At 42.0% G+C, this 15382-nt stretch overlaps 1 protein-coding gene across 1 annotated transcript in view; it reads left to right on the top strand.

The window, feature by feature from the left end:
- The window catches only part of WDR75 (WD repeat domain 75), a 51709-nt gene extending 38936 nt beyond the window's left edge, over nucleotides 1–12773 (top strand). The window contains exon 22 of the mRNA XM_066280448.1: nucleotides 10846–12773. The gene's annotated coding sequence lies outside the window, so the exon portion shown is untranslated. The remainder of the gene's footprint in view (nucleotides 1–10845) is intronic.
- The last annotated feature ends 2609 nt before the right edge of the window (nucleotides 12774–15382 follow it).

The following is a 15382-nucleotide window of genomic DNA, read 5'->3' as shown; positions in this document are numbered from 1 at the left end:
TGAAAACTACAATGAAATATCAGCACACACCTGTCAGAATGGCTGTTATCAAAAAAATAAAAGGAATAAGGTTTGGCAAGTGTTGGGCAAATGAGTTTGCAAAATTTGTGTTTTTTGAGTTTGCTCACTTTTATTGTTAAAAATGGCTCTGGGCAGCAGCAGGTATACTGGTCTGTGAAATTGCAAATTACTTTCCTGCTTGGGAAGGGCCATTGTTTTGCTAATATTTGCTGGAGGAGAGGTTTTCAGTTCAGAAAGTTTTGAAAAGGGACGAGAAGAAGAAGAGGCAGAGAGAAGCCATGTTTTGCAGGGAGAGCAGAGAGAATGCAGAGTGCTAAAGAAGAAGCCAGTTTGTGCAGGGAGGAGAAGGGGTGCAGATGGGGAACCAGAGCTGAGGGGCTTTGTGAGCTCCGCTGAGACTGGTGGGGCCTTTGATTCTAGGAGGAAACAGAGAAGATTCTCCTGGTTGTGGAACCGGATAATGTGTCAGGGCTTTGGGAGTTTGGAATGAGTCAAGAGGGAAATGTTTTCCCTGTGTGGTGCTTGTTGGCCAGTGCGAGACTTTAATAAAGGAATGGCCACCATTTTGGAGCTCCACTATTTCTTTACCATCTCCTCGAATCCAGTGAGAACCTGCATGTGCATGACCACGACAACAACGACTACTGGCCATACAGCAAGGATGTGAAAGAAAACCCTCATTCATTGTTGGTGTGATTGTAAACTAGTCCCACCACTACGGAAAACAGTATGGAGATTCCTCAAAAATATAAAAGCAGAACCACCATATGACCCAGTACTTCCAGGTATTTATCCAGAGAAATTAAAAACACTAATTGTAAGGCCAGCGGCCATCACCATGGCCATGCAGGTTCTCATTGGATTTGGGCAGATGGTAAAGGAACTCTGGAGCCAGAAACTGGTGGACCATTTTGTTTATTCAAGCCTCATAATAGCAGACAAGCAAACAGGCAGGGAAGATAGCTTCCCTTTCTCTCTCCGGAGTCTCCCGAACTCACAGGCCCCCACCAGCCTCAGCAGTATTGGAGCCCCTCAGCACTCTCCAGCAAAATAGGCTGGATGGAAATAGCCCTACTCAGGCAAACAATTGCCTCTCCCCATCGTGGCAGGCAGTCCACAATTTACAATCTGCTTCCCTGAGGGCAAGCACCCCAGCTCCCCACGACCATACACACATGGCGCTGCCCCGTGCCAATACAAAATACAAGCAAGCAAACCTAAACACATTTTTCTGCCAACAACTAATTCAAAAAGATATACAAACTTCTACATTGATTGCAGCTTTATTTACAATAGCCAAAATATGGAAGCAACCTAGGTGTCCATACATGAACAGATAAAGAAGATGTGGAATAATCATATTATATAAGGTCTACAGGAAAGTTCTGTCCACTTTTGGAATAAAACAAAATACAAATTCTTCTGACTTAATTCATGTGGCACCCATCTTGAATATTTCCACACCAATCCTATCTTCCTAATATGGTCCGAAATGGTTTGCTGAGCTGAATTAAGCCTTTCTGCAATCTCCGATGTTGTCAGAAAAGGATCTTGCTCCAACATGGTCTTAACAACATCGTCGTTGATCAAAGATGGTCGCCCAGAACGTGGCTTATCAGAAAGGTCGAAATCACCTGTTTCGAATTTTTCGAACCATCTTCTGCATGTCCTATCAGAAACTACCTTCACCAAACACTTTCAATAAATTTCTACATGCTTTTGTAGCATTTCTTCCTTGTTGAAATTCGTATACAATACAGTGGCATAAATGAACTTTATTAGTAGCCATGGGTACACTATTACTTCACACATAAGACTAACATGAAACAACTTTGTTTTAGTTAATTTGTTACATCAGTATGTATACATTAAGTGATAAAAATAGAGAGGCACACATGCGCCAAATAAACATGTGCTTACGTGTTGAAACTTGTGATAGAAACGGACAGAACTTCCCAGTAGACCTTATATATATGATGGAATGTTGCTCAGCCACAAAAAACAATAAAAATCTTAGCCCTGGCCAGTTGGCTCAGTGGTAGAGCGTTGGCCTGGTGTACAGGAGTCCCGGGTTTGATTCCCAGCCAGGGCACACAGGAGAAGTGCCCATCTGCTTCTCCACCCCTCCCCCTCTCCTTCCTCTCTGTCTCTCTCTTCCCCTCCTGCAGCCAAGGCTCCATTGGAGCAAAGATGGCCCGGGCGCTGGGGATGGCTCCTTGGCCTCTGCCCCAGGCGCTAGAGTGGCTCTGGTCGCGACAGAGCGACGCCCCAGATGGGCAGAGCATCGCCCCCTGGTGGGCGTGCCGGGTGGATCCCGGTTCGGGCACATGCGGGAGTCTGACTGCCTCCCCGTTTCCAGCTTCAGAAAAATACAAAAAAAAATAAAATAAAATAAAAATAAATAAAAATCTTTCCATTTACAATAAGATAGATGGACCTAGAGAGTATAATTCTAAGTGAAATAAGTCAGAGAAGGTCAAATACTATATGATTTCACTTCTATTTGGAATCTAAAATAAGTAAACAAAAAAACCAAAATAGAAACAAACTCATAGATACAAAGAATAAACTGATGATTGCCACATGGGAGGGAGGTGGGGGATGGTGAAAAAGGTGAAAGGAATTAAGTACAAATCGCCAGTTATAAAATTAGTCATAAAATACAACATAGGAAATATAGTCAATAATACTGTAATAACTGTATGGTGTTAGATGGGTACTGGACTACCATCATTTCATCAGGTAGGTAAATGTATAATCACTATGTTGTACACCTGAAATTACTATAATATATGTCAAATATAATTTTTAAATAGATTTTAAAAAAGAAACTTTTAAAACATTTAAAAAAAAAACAGTGAAGTGTACTAATCATAAGAGCACATCTCAAGGAATGTTCATAAAATTGCGCAAATGGCTTTTTAGTGCGTTTTGAGTCAGTATTCAAGTAAGGCCTTTATAGCTAGATTGAGATGTAACTCACTAACTATATAAGTCACCCATTTAAATTGTATTGTATAATACAGTAGTGTTTTTTTAAGAATATTCAGAGTTGTACATCGTCACCACCATTAACTTTAGAACATTCTCATCACCCGAAAACTCAATAGTTACCCTCCATTTCTCTCAGCCTACCTACCTACCTCATGCTCAAGGCAACCACTACTATTTCTGTCTCTATAGACGTGCCAATCCTGGGCATTGCATATAAATGGAATCATACAGTATGTGGTCTTCTGTTAATGGTTTCTTTCACTTAGCACCCATGCTGTAGCATGTATCAGTACTTAATTCCTTATTGTTTTCTTTTCCCCTGGGTATATACCTTGAAGTAGAAGTACTAAGTCATTTGGTAACTAACTCTGTTTAACCCTTTGAAGAACCACAAGAATGTTTTACAAAGCAGCTGCACCATTTCACATTATTTCATTATGTGGGGCCGAAACTGTTCCACAGTCTGATCTCTACATTTAGGTACCTTTACAGGATTAGTTTTTGAGGCTAGTCTTTAAGGTTTATTCTGATTAACAAAGGACTCTCTTTCAGCTGTCTCTTTTCCTGGTTCCTTCTGGTGAACTAGCTGTTTGTGGTTTAGATTATTACTCTCGTGAAGCTACTGGCATCCTCTTAATTTCTTACCACCAAACTCACCATTGTTTTCAAGAGCACCCTTAGGCTTGAGTTTGACTCTGTTTCAAAGCCAGAGCTCTCTATTCTTATGGACTCCCACCCCCAAGGGGTGGGACATATTGCCATAATTACAAACAAATTTTGTTATTTTTTCATATTCAGACACTGATGTGGGTACCTCTAAGTTTAAGAAACACTTATATTTTGCAGTTAGATATAAAAAAGGCTGTTTACTTTCAAATCAAAAGACTTAAAGTGAATTTGAAACACGTCTTTTGAAAATAGTGATTATTATATAATCTGAATAATTGCTTTGTCAGTGTGGATCTAATTACTTTTTCTAAAAAGTTGATCATTCATACTAAATTATTCTAATTCCTCCTCCAATATAAATTTCTTTTTTCCAAAGACAACTATATAGATAAATGGGAGATAGCCACTCTATTCCGTAAAATCTGGACTTCTGTCCTAAAGATCTGTAATGCTGTGTAAGGCTGGTGGCTGTGGCCAACCAGGTTCGCATTGAATGTGAACACATAGTAAAGGAACTGTGGAGCCAGAAAATGGTGGGCCATTCTATTTATTAGAATCTTGCAACGGGGTTTGAGCAAGCAGACAGGGAAGACTACTTCTCTCTCTCAGGGCTAACTAGCAAACAGGCTAGGGGGGATCCCCTTCTCTGGCAAACAGTAGCAAAAAATGGCCCTCCCAATGGCAGCAGGTAATCCGCAATCTACAATCTGTCGCCCTGAGAGCAAGCACCTGCAGCCTTACATAGACTATACACACATGGTGCTGCCCTGTGCTCATGCACCAGACAGGCAAACTGCAAGCAAGCCTAACACACTTGTTTACCCAACATGCTGTCTTTCAGTTCTTTTTCCACAGAAAACTGGTCCCATCATAGTAAATGAACCCATAAAGATTATTCACCTTCTGTCCTCCCTCATTTCTCTAATTTATCACGGCATGAACTCATGACTTGGTGCTCTCACTAGTGCAGCCTGTACTTCAGGAAGTATACGCTCTCCACACACTGGGGGATGGACCACATGTTAACCACCTACTATGTGCCATGCATTTCACATGCATTATACTTTCTCTACATCAACTCCATATGTCCCGGATTTACCTCAACTTTACAAATGAGGAAACTCACCAGAGAGCCAGTAAAGCCTATCTCAATCACTGAGCTCTCAAGAAGTGGGGCTAAGACATGAATCCTTCTTTGTCAAATCCCAAATCCTGTGCTCTTTCTGAGCACATTGTCTCCCAGACACTTAAGGCTGCTAGTCAGTATTACAGAGGTGTAATTAGGGGGCAATTTTGATCAGCAAACAATAGACAGCTCAGATTTAGGGCTGGTCCCAGCTGCAGACAAAAGCTAGTGAGCATTGTGACTTGGCTAAAGTCCTTTCTTTATTCTGAGTTTCTGCCCCCTCATTTGTAAAATGAAGTGCTCCCTCCCCCATGTAAATGGTTTTGGTTGTCTGCCTATTATATAGTGCTATTACATTTCAAATATAGGAAAATGTATAAAATGTGGATATTGTATGAGATTATGCACTTGAATATGTGCAAAATTTTAATAGAAAATCTAGGCTGATTGAATGACTGCATATTAATTAGAATAGGCTCATTGTCAATGTGCTTCAATAAAGTCCTTATTTGTTTTTTTCCATTATAATACACGTGCACCCAGTATAGAAATTATAGAATATGTTGTTAACGTTGTGCATAATATATCTTAAATAATTTCAGGTCTTCGTACTATGACTATAGTGGCGCCTTTAGCAGAAACCTATTAAACTAAGCATAACTATTAGGTTTAAATTAATGAAGTCCTATAAATGGCACTATGAGGCTGTATTATCTGAACTATTACTTCTGAAAATTGTTTTTTCCTCTGTTACCCATCAGGCTTCTTGATAGCCACGAAAATCACAAAATTATCTTACATCAAAGTCAAAGTTCTGATAACACCACACAGTCCTCAATGAAATGGTAAAGATAAGACCCAGGAAGGATTTGTGATCCCAGGTAAATAATGTATCATTGAAATGAAAGGGAAGTGGGAGTGGAAGTAACTGGGATGTGATAGTAGTACGCCAGAATAGAATCAACCAGAGAGAGAGAGATAATCAGTGAGTAGATTGCTCAAATTGTTTTTATTTTTCTAAAATCATTTACAAACAACTTATTCTATGAATCACAGTTTCTTCATCTGAATTGTAGAATTAGATGAAATAATCTCTTCCAGCTCTGGTACTCTGTGACCACAAGACCGTGTTAGAAGCCAGAGTGGTATGTTATAGCCCGCCCCTCACACCCCAAACCCCCAAATGCCAAGAACCTGGTCTTGCAAGTACTAAATCTCTGGAATTTTATATGAATACCTAAAGTTGTAGCTATCTTAGTTTGCCATCTTTAGGCATGACACACCTCTAGCCTGGAAACTCCTTAGGAGATCAGAGCACGTAGTTCTCAAAAAGAAATAATCAGACATGAAAGTGCACCACTTCCGCCCATTGTCATGGTAGGTTTTGATAATCCTTGTTATTCCGTGGTGCCTACTGAAAACAAGCACTTGAAATGGAAATATGGCTGTTATATCCTAGCTTGCTTAGGAAGATAAATTTAAGCCCTTGTTCCCGCAGAAACGCCTGTCTGCAGTTGTGAAATTTGAGTTCATTAGTCCAGCTTTATTTGGTGAGCAGGTCTCATGCCAGAAAGGGAGACCACTAACTCCAGCTCTCCCTTTTAGTAGCACTGTGCTCATATTGTTTATTTGAGGCCTTAGTTTGTTCATCGCTAAAATAAGTGAGCTGTGTTTCATTAGATCAGGGGTCCCCAAACTACCGCCCGTGGGCCACATGCAGCCTCCTGAGGTCATTTATCCGGCCCCTGCCACACTTCCAGAAGGGGCACCTCTTTTATTGGTGGTCAGTGAGAGCACAGGATGAGGATGCATCCTGTGCTCCTGGAGTACTGTATGTGGCAGCCCCGCAAAGCGCAGCGTCGTTCACGTATAGTACTACTTCCGGTGATGCGGGACGCACACATTACAGCTCCGGAAGTGCGTCATATCACTTGTTACGGCTAGCAGTGACAAATATGGAACTGGACATTGACCATCTCATTAGCCAAAAGCAGGCCCATAGTTCCCATTGAAATACTGGTCAGTTTGTTGATTTAAATTTACTTGTTCTTTATTTTAAATATTGTATTTGTTCCTGTTTTGTTTTTTTACTTTAAAATAAGATATGTACAGTGTGCATAGGGATTTGTTCATAGTTTTTTTTATAGTCCAGCCCTCCAACAGTCTGAGGGACAGTGAACTGGCCCCCTGTGTAAAAAGTTTGGGGACCCCTGCTTTAGATGGTCCTCTGAGGCCCTTTCCTGACTCTCAAATTGTGATTCTCCGAAGTGCACAGAATTCTATTGGTCCTACTCTAAAAAGTATGTGGGACTGATTATTAATTACAGCCTCCTTTGTTGCTGGAGAGAAGAGGAAACAAGAAGCTTAAAAGATTTCATTTCTGAATAAGAAAGTAGATCCTGCACCTACTTGGGCTCCAGATGCCCTTAGCCTGAATCTCTGCGGACTATACCCAGGAGAACAGATTAGAGTCAGAACTCCTCATCAGCAACTTCCCCAGAAACTATGACAAAAGTAAGTGGAATGAGGGAGCAGGCTGTATGACTGACAAGAAGCACTCATATTTGGTTGAATGAAGGAGAAAAGAAAATAAGAGAAGATGGGTTTACTGATTTTACGTATATTCAAAGTCAAGGTGAAAATGAAGGGCCAGGCTTGTCCTATGTAATCAAATCTATTTCCCAAGATCCAAGTACTCCCAGAAACCACTGAGGAGTTATATATTCTACAACACAGGCAGTATGGTCCATGAATTTTAGTCAGGCAGTGGGATAGCCGAAGAAAATTGAGTATAGGTTTTTCAGTCTCAGAGTACGGAGTTCTACTGGGTCTTTGAAGCTACTCCCCACTCCCCACATCCCTCAGTACCAGGAGGGAAGTGTGGCTCGCTTTCTGTTCCACAGTGACTCTTGAAAGCATTGCTGCTTCATCCCTGTGTAAGAGCATATCCTTTGAGATTCATGAGGGACCAATTCTCATTCCTCCTCCCAAGGCACTGGCCCCATTCTTGCCAGTCTGCTTGGGACTGCACGCCAGCACCCATTACCTCCAATTCTTCACTTTCCGCATTCTGTTTGGCATAGGAATGTGTTACACTAAAGTATCTTCAACCTTTACAATAAAATCTCACAGCTTGCACCTTATGCTGTATATGAATCTTATTCTTGGCATTTTTCTTTCACCTCAGTTGCTTACATTTTTTGTTGTTAAAACCTATGTATGCTATCTTAAGTCTTTGGAAACATTTGAATATAGGGAAATGCAAATATGATATTTGTATATCTTAACAAGTATCATGTCCAACAAGTCCTGTATCTAGCAAAGCAAGTTCCAAATGAAAGTTTAAGAACTGAATAACCAAAGGAATGTTTTAATTTATTAGGTAATATCAGTTAAAACAATGAACCAAAGTGAGATTTTTGTTTTATCTCAATTAGCCCAATCTCTCTGGTAACCTGATCATTTTAGTAACCAGTTCTGCAACCCCCACCTTTCTCAGGTGGACGGGAAGGCAGCGTATGCATGGTTGCAAACCAGTCTCAACAAGCAATGGACTATGAGTCTCACTTAGAATTAGGACCAATCTCCTCTTTGAGGTTTCAGTCATCTCTCAACCTCACAGGGTTATTATGAACATTAAATGCGACCATGTATGATAAAACTATTCATAGAAATATAAATTTTAACATTTGTACAAATGTTAAAGCAAGGCAGTTGGCAAATTAGTCACCTTAGGTAAAATGTATCCCCTTGAACAGCAAAAGGATTTCAATTTCAGTTTAGAGGATGAGATTCAGCAAGAGTCAACTTTATCTTGAGGTTAACACATTCATATTGCCAAACATATTGTATCTGCTTTTCAAGTAAGTTCCTTTAAGACAAAAGAAGGTACAAAGTGTAAGCTCTAAAATAAAAAGATTTGATTATCAGTAACAGAAACCAACCCTCTGCTTTTTGAGCTATAGGTAGCAGAGTGAAGTAGAATTCTGAGCGAATCCAATTTATATCATGGAGGTCCAGATCAGCTCTCAGCCCAGCCCGACCTCGCTGAGGAATCATCCTATTTGTTCTTTACAAAACACATATCCAAGATGAAAAGCAGAACCACAGCAGGCTGGTAGCACTTTGGTGGACTGGGACCTACTGTAAAGCTTACTACCTGCAGTAGCACTTACATGGTACTGCTGGAAAAAAAAATGTTTAACTTAAATTCAATCATAAGAACACAGACAAGTCTATCGAAATCAAAGGACATTCTGCAAAACAATTTTGGGGAAAAAAGCATTAATAAAGCTAAGGAACCATTGCAGATTGAAGGAGACTAAAAGATATAGTAATTAAATACACTGGATAATGCTGGAATAGATGGGGGAAATACTATAAAGGACATTTTGGGGATACCTGGGGGAAACTGAATATATACAAATTCTAGATATAGGATTATACCAATGTTAAATTTCCTGAAAGTGATAAGTGAATTGTAGTCATGTGTCCATGCTCTTGTTCTTGGGAAATAACATGATGAAATATGGGGGTTGGAAAAAGCAGGTTTGTAGTTGTGAGTATATGAAACACAAAGTTTATTCTTGTATTATTATATATTAATTATTGCATCATTTACCACATGAACAACTATATAAACCTGCTGTTTTGCCCACCCTTGTATTTAGGTGTAGAGTATGATACAGACCGTTTAAAATTCACAGGTAGTGTAAATGGTTCAGGAGAAAAAAGATGTGTATGAGATTAGATACATAGACAGACAGGAGCTGCAGTCTGCCCACAGCCCTCTGCATATTTATCTTCCTTGTAGCCCTGCCGAGCCTGTTGGTCTAGTTGTTGGAAACAGGTGGAGGACAAGGAGCCCATGGTTTGTCTGGTGCTCATCTGCAGGATTATTTTTGTCATCCCGGTCCTGACCCTAATCCCCACCTGCTGGGCAACCCACATCATCAGGGATTTTGACAAGCACCTGGTGGTGGGGGTGGGAAGGTGCTGAGTGGGGCATGGGAGGGCTCCCTGTTCCTGGGCTCCCTCAGCCTGTAGCCTGTTGCTGGATCTGGGCGGAGAGGCTGGTGTGTTGGAAGTGCCCTCTGAGGGACCCAGGGCTGCCGCCATTACATGGCTCTTTACTCTGTCTGTCTGGTCTGTACCTCTCTCTGGGGACCTGTTGGGCAGATAAAATATATTATGCTCACTTTGTTAAAGATGGCGCTGCCCACGTAGAGGCCGTTGCCCAGGTGAAATTAATGTGTGTCTCTGTGGGCAGGCAGGATCTTTGTAGCCTGGGGCTTGGTTTTGGGATTAAACCTTTCCCATCCTTTTTGATGTGGGGTGGTACAATCCCATCATGACTCAGAGAAGTGACTTTGTATTAAAGACTTCCCTATTTTGTATATTGGATTAAAGGTTGTAAAGCTACACTATAAAATAGGGGCAGAATAGGAGCTTGCTCTCTTGGTTCCTGGGATGATTAGCATGAGAGAGCAGAGGGAGCAGAGCAGAAAGAGGCCATGTGGCCAGGAGAAGCAGCCAAAATGGCGGAGTATTGAGTGAGAGGCCAGTTTGTGCAGTTTGATGCTGGAGAAGGAAGGAGATGGGGAACAGAGGTGAATAAGTCTGGTGAGCTAGAAACCTTTGATTCTAGGAAACTCGGATAAGTCAGTAGCTTTGTGAGCACTGAATGTGACTGGGTTTTGGAGCCCAGTGTGTGTTTTTACTTGCCCGCTGGGTGCAAGCTAGGATTAAAGATGAAAGCCCATCAGTTCTTGGCTCCGTTGTTTCTTTACCGACTGTCCGAATCCAATGCAAACCTGCATGGGCCGGGCTGCTGTTATAGCAGCTCTGGCCTTGGCTGCTGGCTTTACAGGGCCTCTGAGTATCCCCCCAAGAATTATTTCTGAGGAGGACGGGTGAGTGAAAGCTTCTTTGACAATAAAGAATTTCCCTTTTGAACAGGAGTCATCAAGGAGATAGTGATGCTTGTCAACGTTGGGGTTGGCTTACTTTTTTGTTTTTGCTTTTTTCCCCCCCAGGTTTTTAAACACCCATTGAATGAGCCAAGAAAATGACTGGCTCCCACCCTAGGCTCTGCTGCTGCAGCCTCGCCTTTGGAAGATGGAGCTAAAGAGATGATGCTTTGAAGCTTCTGGATTTAATCCCCCCTCCAAGCCCCGGAGATTGCAGGTCCCTGACGCTTCCCCATCGTGGAGGCCAAGCCGGGGCTGTGGGCCTACCGTGAAGGGCTGCTTTCTATCCTGGCCCTTCCTGACAGGATGGTCTGTCTCTGAGGGGACCTGCGGCTGCTGGGGAAGGAGCCTCCCTGGGGCTGATGGGACACCGCCTGCTGCCCCCTCAAGCCTCTGAAACACCCACCCTCACCCAAGGGTGTAACTCCTCAAAAGGCAGCTGATAATTTACAAAAGAACTCTGACTTCCAAGACTTCCGACCTCTGGCCCTTTAACTTGTCACAGCATGCCCTCCGGGAGTGGGGGCTTATGGCCTCCCAAGTCCCAGCTGTGTCCCTCCCCTTTCACTTCTCAGTCACGGCATGCTTCTGCCTAGGTCCAGCCCCACAGTCATACGTGTTTTTCTAAATAAAGTGTGTTTGTATGTGTAAGCATGTGGCAGACAATTCAGGTCACATCTTGGTCATTATGTCAAAACTATTGAAGTTTTAATATTAATCTTTAATATTTTTTCCTAAATATGCACACGAGGTATTCTGGATCAGAGACAGATTTCATGTTAATTCCCTAACTGTAAATACGAAACGTGCTCACCCCCACAGTATTGCAATGAGAGCCAGGTCAAATGTCTAAGTAGCTGGATACCACATAGGTGTGTAATGACAAAAAGTGAATTTTCTCTCTCTGCATTACAAGAGGAAGGGGGCAGCTATTTCCCTCCCCTTCTAAGTCCCCTTAGAAATATGAGTCTGAGTCCTGGCTCCTTATATTAAAAAAATAACCTCTAGGGACCAGATACCCCCATGTGTCTCAATATTTATGGCCCAGAGATTTCTTCAAGGTCTGGGTTTCAAGTTCTGTCACTAAAGGAGATAGAACTGCTGTCCTGGGGCTTAACCTAGGGGCCTAGTATGTGTTGTAAACATGTGGCTCTCTCAGGGGTATAAGAGCTATTTTATTATTTCAGATTGATAGGGGAACTCAAGAGTTAGAAATTTGGCCGGTTGGCTCAGTGGTAGAGCATCAGCCTGGCGTGTGGATGTCCCGGATTCAATTCCTGGTCACGGCACACAGGAGAAGCGCCCATCTGCTTCTCCACCCTTCCCCCTCTCACTTCTCTCTCTCTTTCTCTTCTCCCCACCTCCTGCAGCCCTGGCTTGATTAGAGTGAGTTGAACACTAAGGATGGCTCGGCCTCCACCTCAGGCGCTTAAAAAAATGGTTCCAGTTGCAAGGGCCCCAGATGGGCAGAACATCACCCTCTAATGGCCTTGCTGGGTGGATCCCAGTCAGGGCGCATGTGGGATTCTGTCTCTCTACCTACCCTCTTCTCAATGAATTTAATTAAAAAAAAAAAAAAAATTAGAAATTTAGATTTAGTAATAGTATGAAATTATAAATAGGATTAATGAGTAATGAAAGTAAAAAGCTTTGTTCTAGGAGCTGGATACATGAATGGGCCTACATGACATCCTGAGGCTGCAAGCAACCCACCTTTGTGCCCTAGGCCCAGAAGATCCACAGAAAAACAGGATCTAAGCCCCTGATGCTCCAAGGATGGAATGCTTTCTGACAAGGATGTAGATAAAGAATTACTGGTCAGCAGATGAAGAAATGCTAGAAGAATCCCTGGACTTTTATCTAACTAACTTTCCCCTACATTCCAACCCCCTTACGGACCCCATTCTTCCCCTTATAGAAAAGGTTGTCTGAGGCGAGGTGTTAAGGGGGGTTTTGGATACAGAACCTCCATCTTCTTAGATCACCAGCCACCTGAATAAAGTGCCCATAAAGAACCAATCCTTGTCTCTCTTTATTTGTCTGAGTGGTGACAGGCAGCACAAACGTGGATATTTTCCCAGTTTTAAGATCAGAGCACTTAAGTAAGTGGGTCCACATCCAACTCATGGTCTGTGAGGAGTGTTGGGAGGGTAGGGCTTTCTCCTGGGGCAGCAGGAGATTCAGGGAATCTTTATTTCCCTGCGAAGATCCACAATGTTCTAATCATACCAAGGAGTGCCTGGAAATTTTTAGTGTTAAAAAATTCAATTTTCTTCAATAATTTTTGGAGTTTATACTTTATGATGACTCGAGAAAGCGGCGGTTCCTGTCCACATGTTGCCACAATACATGTGGTCAGTGGGTATAGGCCAGTGGGACCTGAAGGCTTACACAATTTCAGAGCAGGCCCATGAGGCAGGCTTACTGTTAAACAGCAAGTGAAGATTCTAACCAGATATACCGGCTCAGAACTGCCACATGGAAGTCGCTGCCTCACTGGTACTTAGCACAGCTGTTCTAGATACATACTACTAATAGAAACTTTTACATCCAAAACCCTCCACAATTTACAAAATGTAATGCCCATGGAATACTTCAGGGATCTTTATAAGTATATATTAGGAAAAAGAGTGACTAACTATTCTGTTAAATAGCTGACTTGTCTAAAGTCATATGATAAATAAGCAAGAAATTTCAAATTTTTGTTATTTTTTATTTTTAGTGAGAGAGACAGAGATAGAGAGAGTGACAGATAGGGACAGACTGAAAGGGAAAGAGATGAGAAGTATCATTTTTGTTCTTCTTTCTCATAAGTACCTTGACTGGAGGTTTTCAGCTGAGCCAGTGACCTTGGACTCAAGCCAGCAACCATGGGGTCATGTCTCTGATCCCACGCTCAAGCCAGCAACCCCGCGCTCAAGCTTGTGAGCCAGAGCTCAAACCAGTGACTTCAGGGTTTTAAATCTGGGTTCTCTGCATCCCAGATCAATGTTCTATCCACTGTGCCACCACCTGGTCAGGCAAGAATTCAAATTCTAATTCAGATCTTTGAATATAAAATCAAACTCTTTTTCACTAAATGAGTTCTATGTAATACTGTGTAAGTACCCAATAACATTATTATTATAAGTTAATGATTATAATAACTGTATCTCTCATTCAACTTCTTTTCTTTTTTGTGTGTGTGACAGAGACCAAGAGAGAGATAGAAAGAGGAACAGATAGGGACAGACAGACAGGAAGGGAGAGAGATGAGAAGCACATTCTTCATTGAGGCACGTTAGTTGTTCATTGATTGCTTTTTCATGAGTGCCTTGACAGCAGAGTGTGTGACCCCTTGCTCAAGCCAATGACCTTGGGCTCAAGCCAGTGACTTTGAGCTTTAAGCCAGCGACCCTTGGTCTCAAGCCAGCAACCATGGGGTTATGTCTATGATCTCATGCTCAAGCCAGCAACCCCATGTTCAAGCTGGTGAACCCACACTTAAGCTGGATGAGCCCATGCTCAAGCTGGCAACTTCAGGGTTTCAAACCTGGGTCCTCTTCATCTCAGTTCGATGCTCCATCCACTGTACCACTGCCTGATCAGGCTCATTCAATCTCTTCATTTTTTAATTTTTTTCCATTACAGTTTACATTTAATATTATTTTATATTAGTTTCAGATATGTAGTATAGTGGTCAGACAATCATATACTTTACAAAGTGTTTCCTCTGATACTTCCAGTACTCACCTGGCACCATGCATAGTTATTACAATACAGGGGTGGGCAATAGAAGGTCTACAGTGCCATTGTGACATTTTTTTAAAATAAATTTTTATTTTAATGGGTGACACCAATAAATCAGGGTACATATATTCAAAGAAAACATGTCCAGGTTATCTTGTCATTCAATTCTGTTGCATACCCATCACCCAAAGTCAGATTGTCCTCCATCACCTTCTGTCTAGTTTTCTTTGTGCCCCTCCCCCTCTCCCTCCTTCTCTCCCCCGCCCCCCGTAACCACCACACTCTTGTCCATGTCTCTTAGTCTCGTTTTTATGTCCCACCAATGTATGGAATCCTGCAATTCTTGTTTTTTTTCTGATTTACTTATTTCACTCTGTATAATGTTATCAAGATTCCACCATTTTGTTGTAAGTGATCCAATGTCATCATTTCTTATGGCTGAATAGTATATAGCATGGTGTATATGTGCCACATCTTCTTTATCCAGTCTTCTATTTTTTTTTTTACAGTGATTAAAGCCTTTAAGCAAACTCTTGGCCAATACAGCAAAAATTCATAAAAGAGTAGTGTCCTTAACATGTTCACCAAGTCCAAGTTGGCCCCAACACCATGCCAAATCCCTGAAAAATGCAACCCAACCCCAGATCAGTCTGTTATGAGCTGTCACAAGGAGCAGGAGACCAGGAAAAGTCCACATCCAGGAAATGTCCGCATGGCACTGGAATTGTTGTCACATTTCTATACTTTGCAGCTCACATCCAAGTCCCAATGACTGCTGCTTCTAGCTGGTAATGATTCAGGTAGACTGGAAAAGCCATCTGCAGCATGTGTGGAGATAGAGCTTCTGTTCTCCTCTGCCTGGAGAGATGAGACC

Source organism: Saccopteryx bilineata, chromosome 5 (genome assembly GCF_036850765.1).
Source record: "Saccopteryx bilineata isolate mSacBil1 chromosome 5, mSacBil1_pri_phased_curated, whole genome shotgun sequence".
Taxonomy (NCBI): Eukaryota; Metazoa; Chordata; class Mammalia; order Chiroptera; family Emballonuridae; genus Saccopteryx; species Saccopteryx bilineata.
The sequence above is the reverse complement of the archived record's forward strand: the minus strand, read 5'-3'. Positions and strand labels throughout refer to the sequence as shown.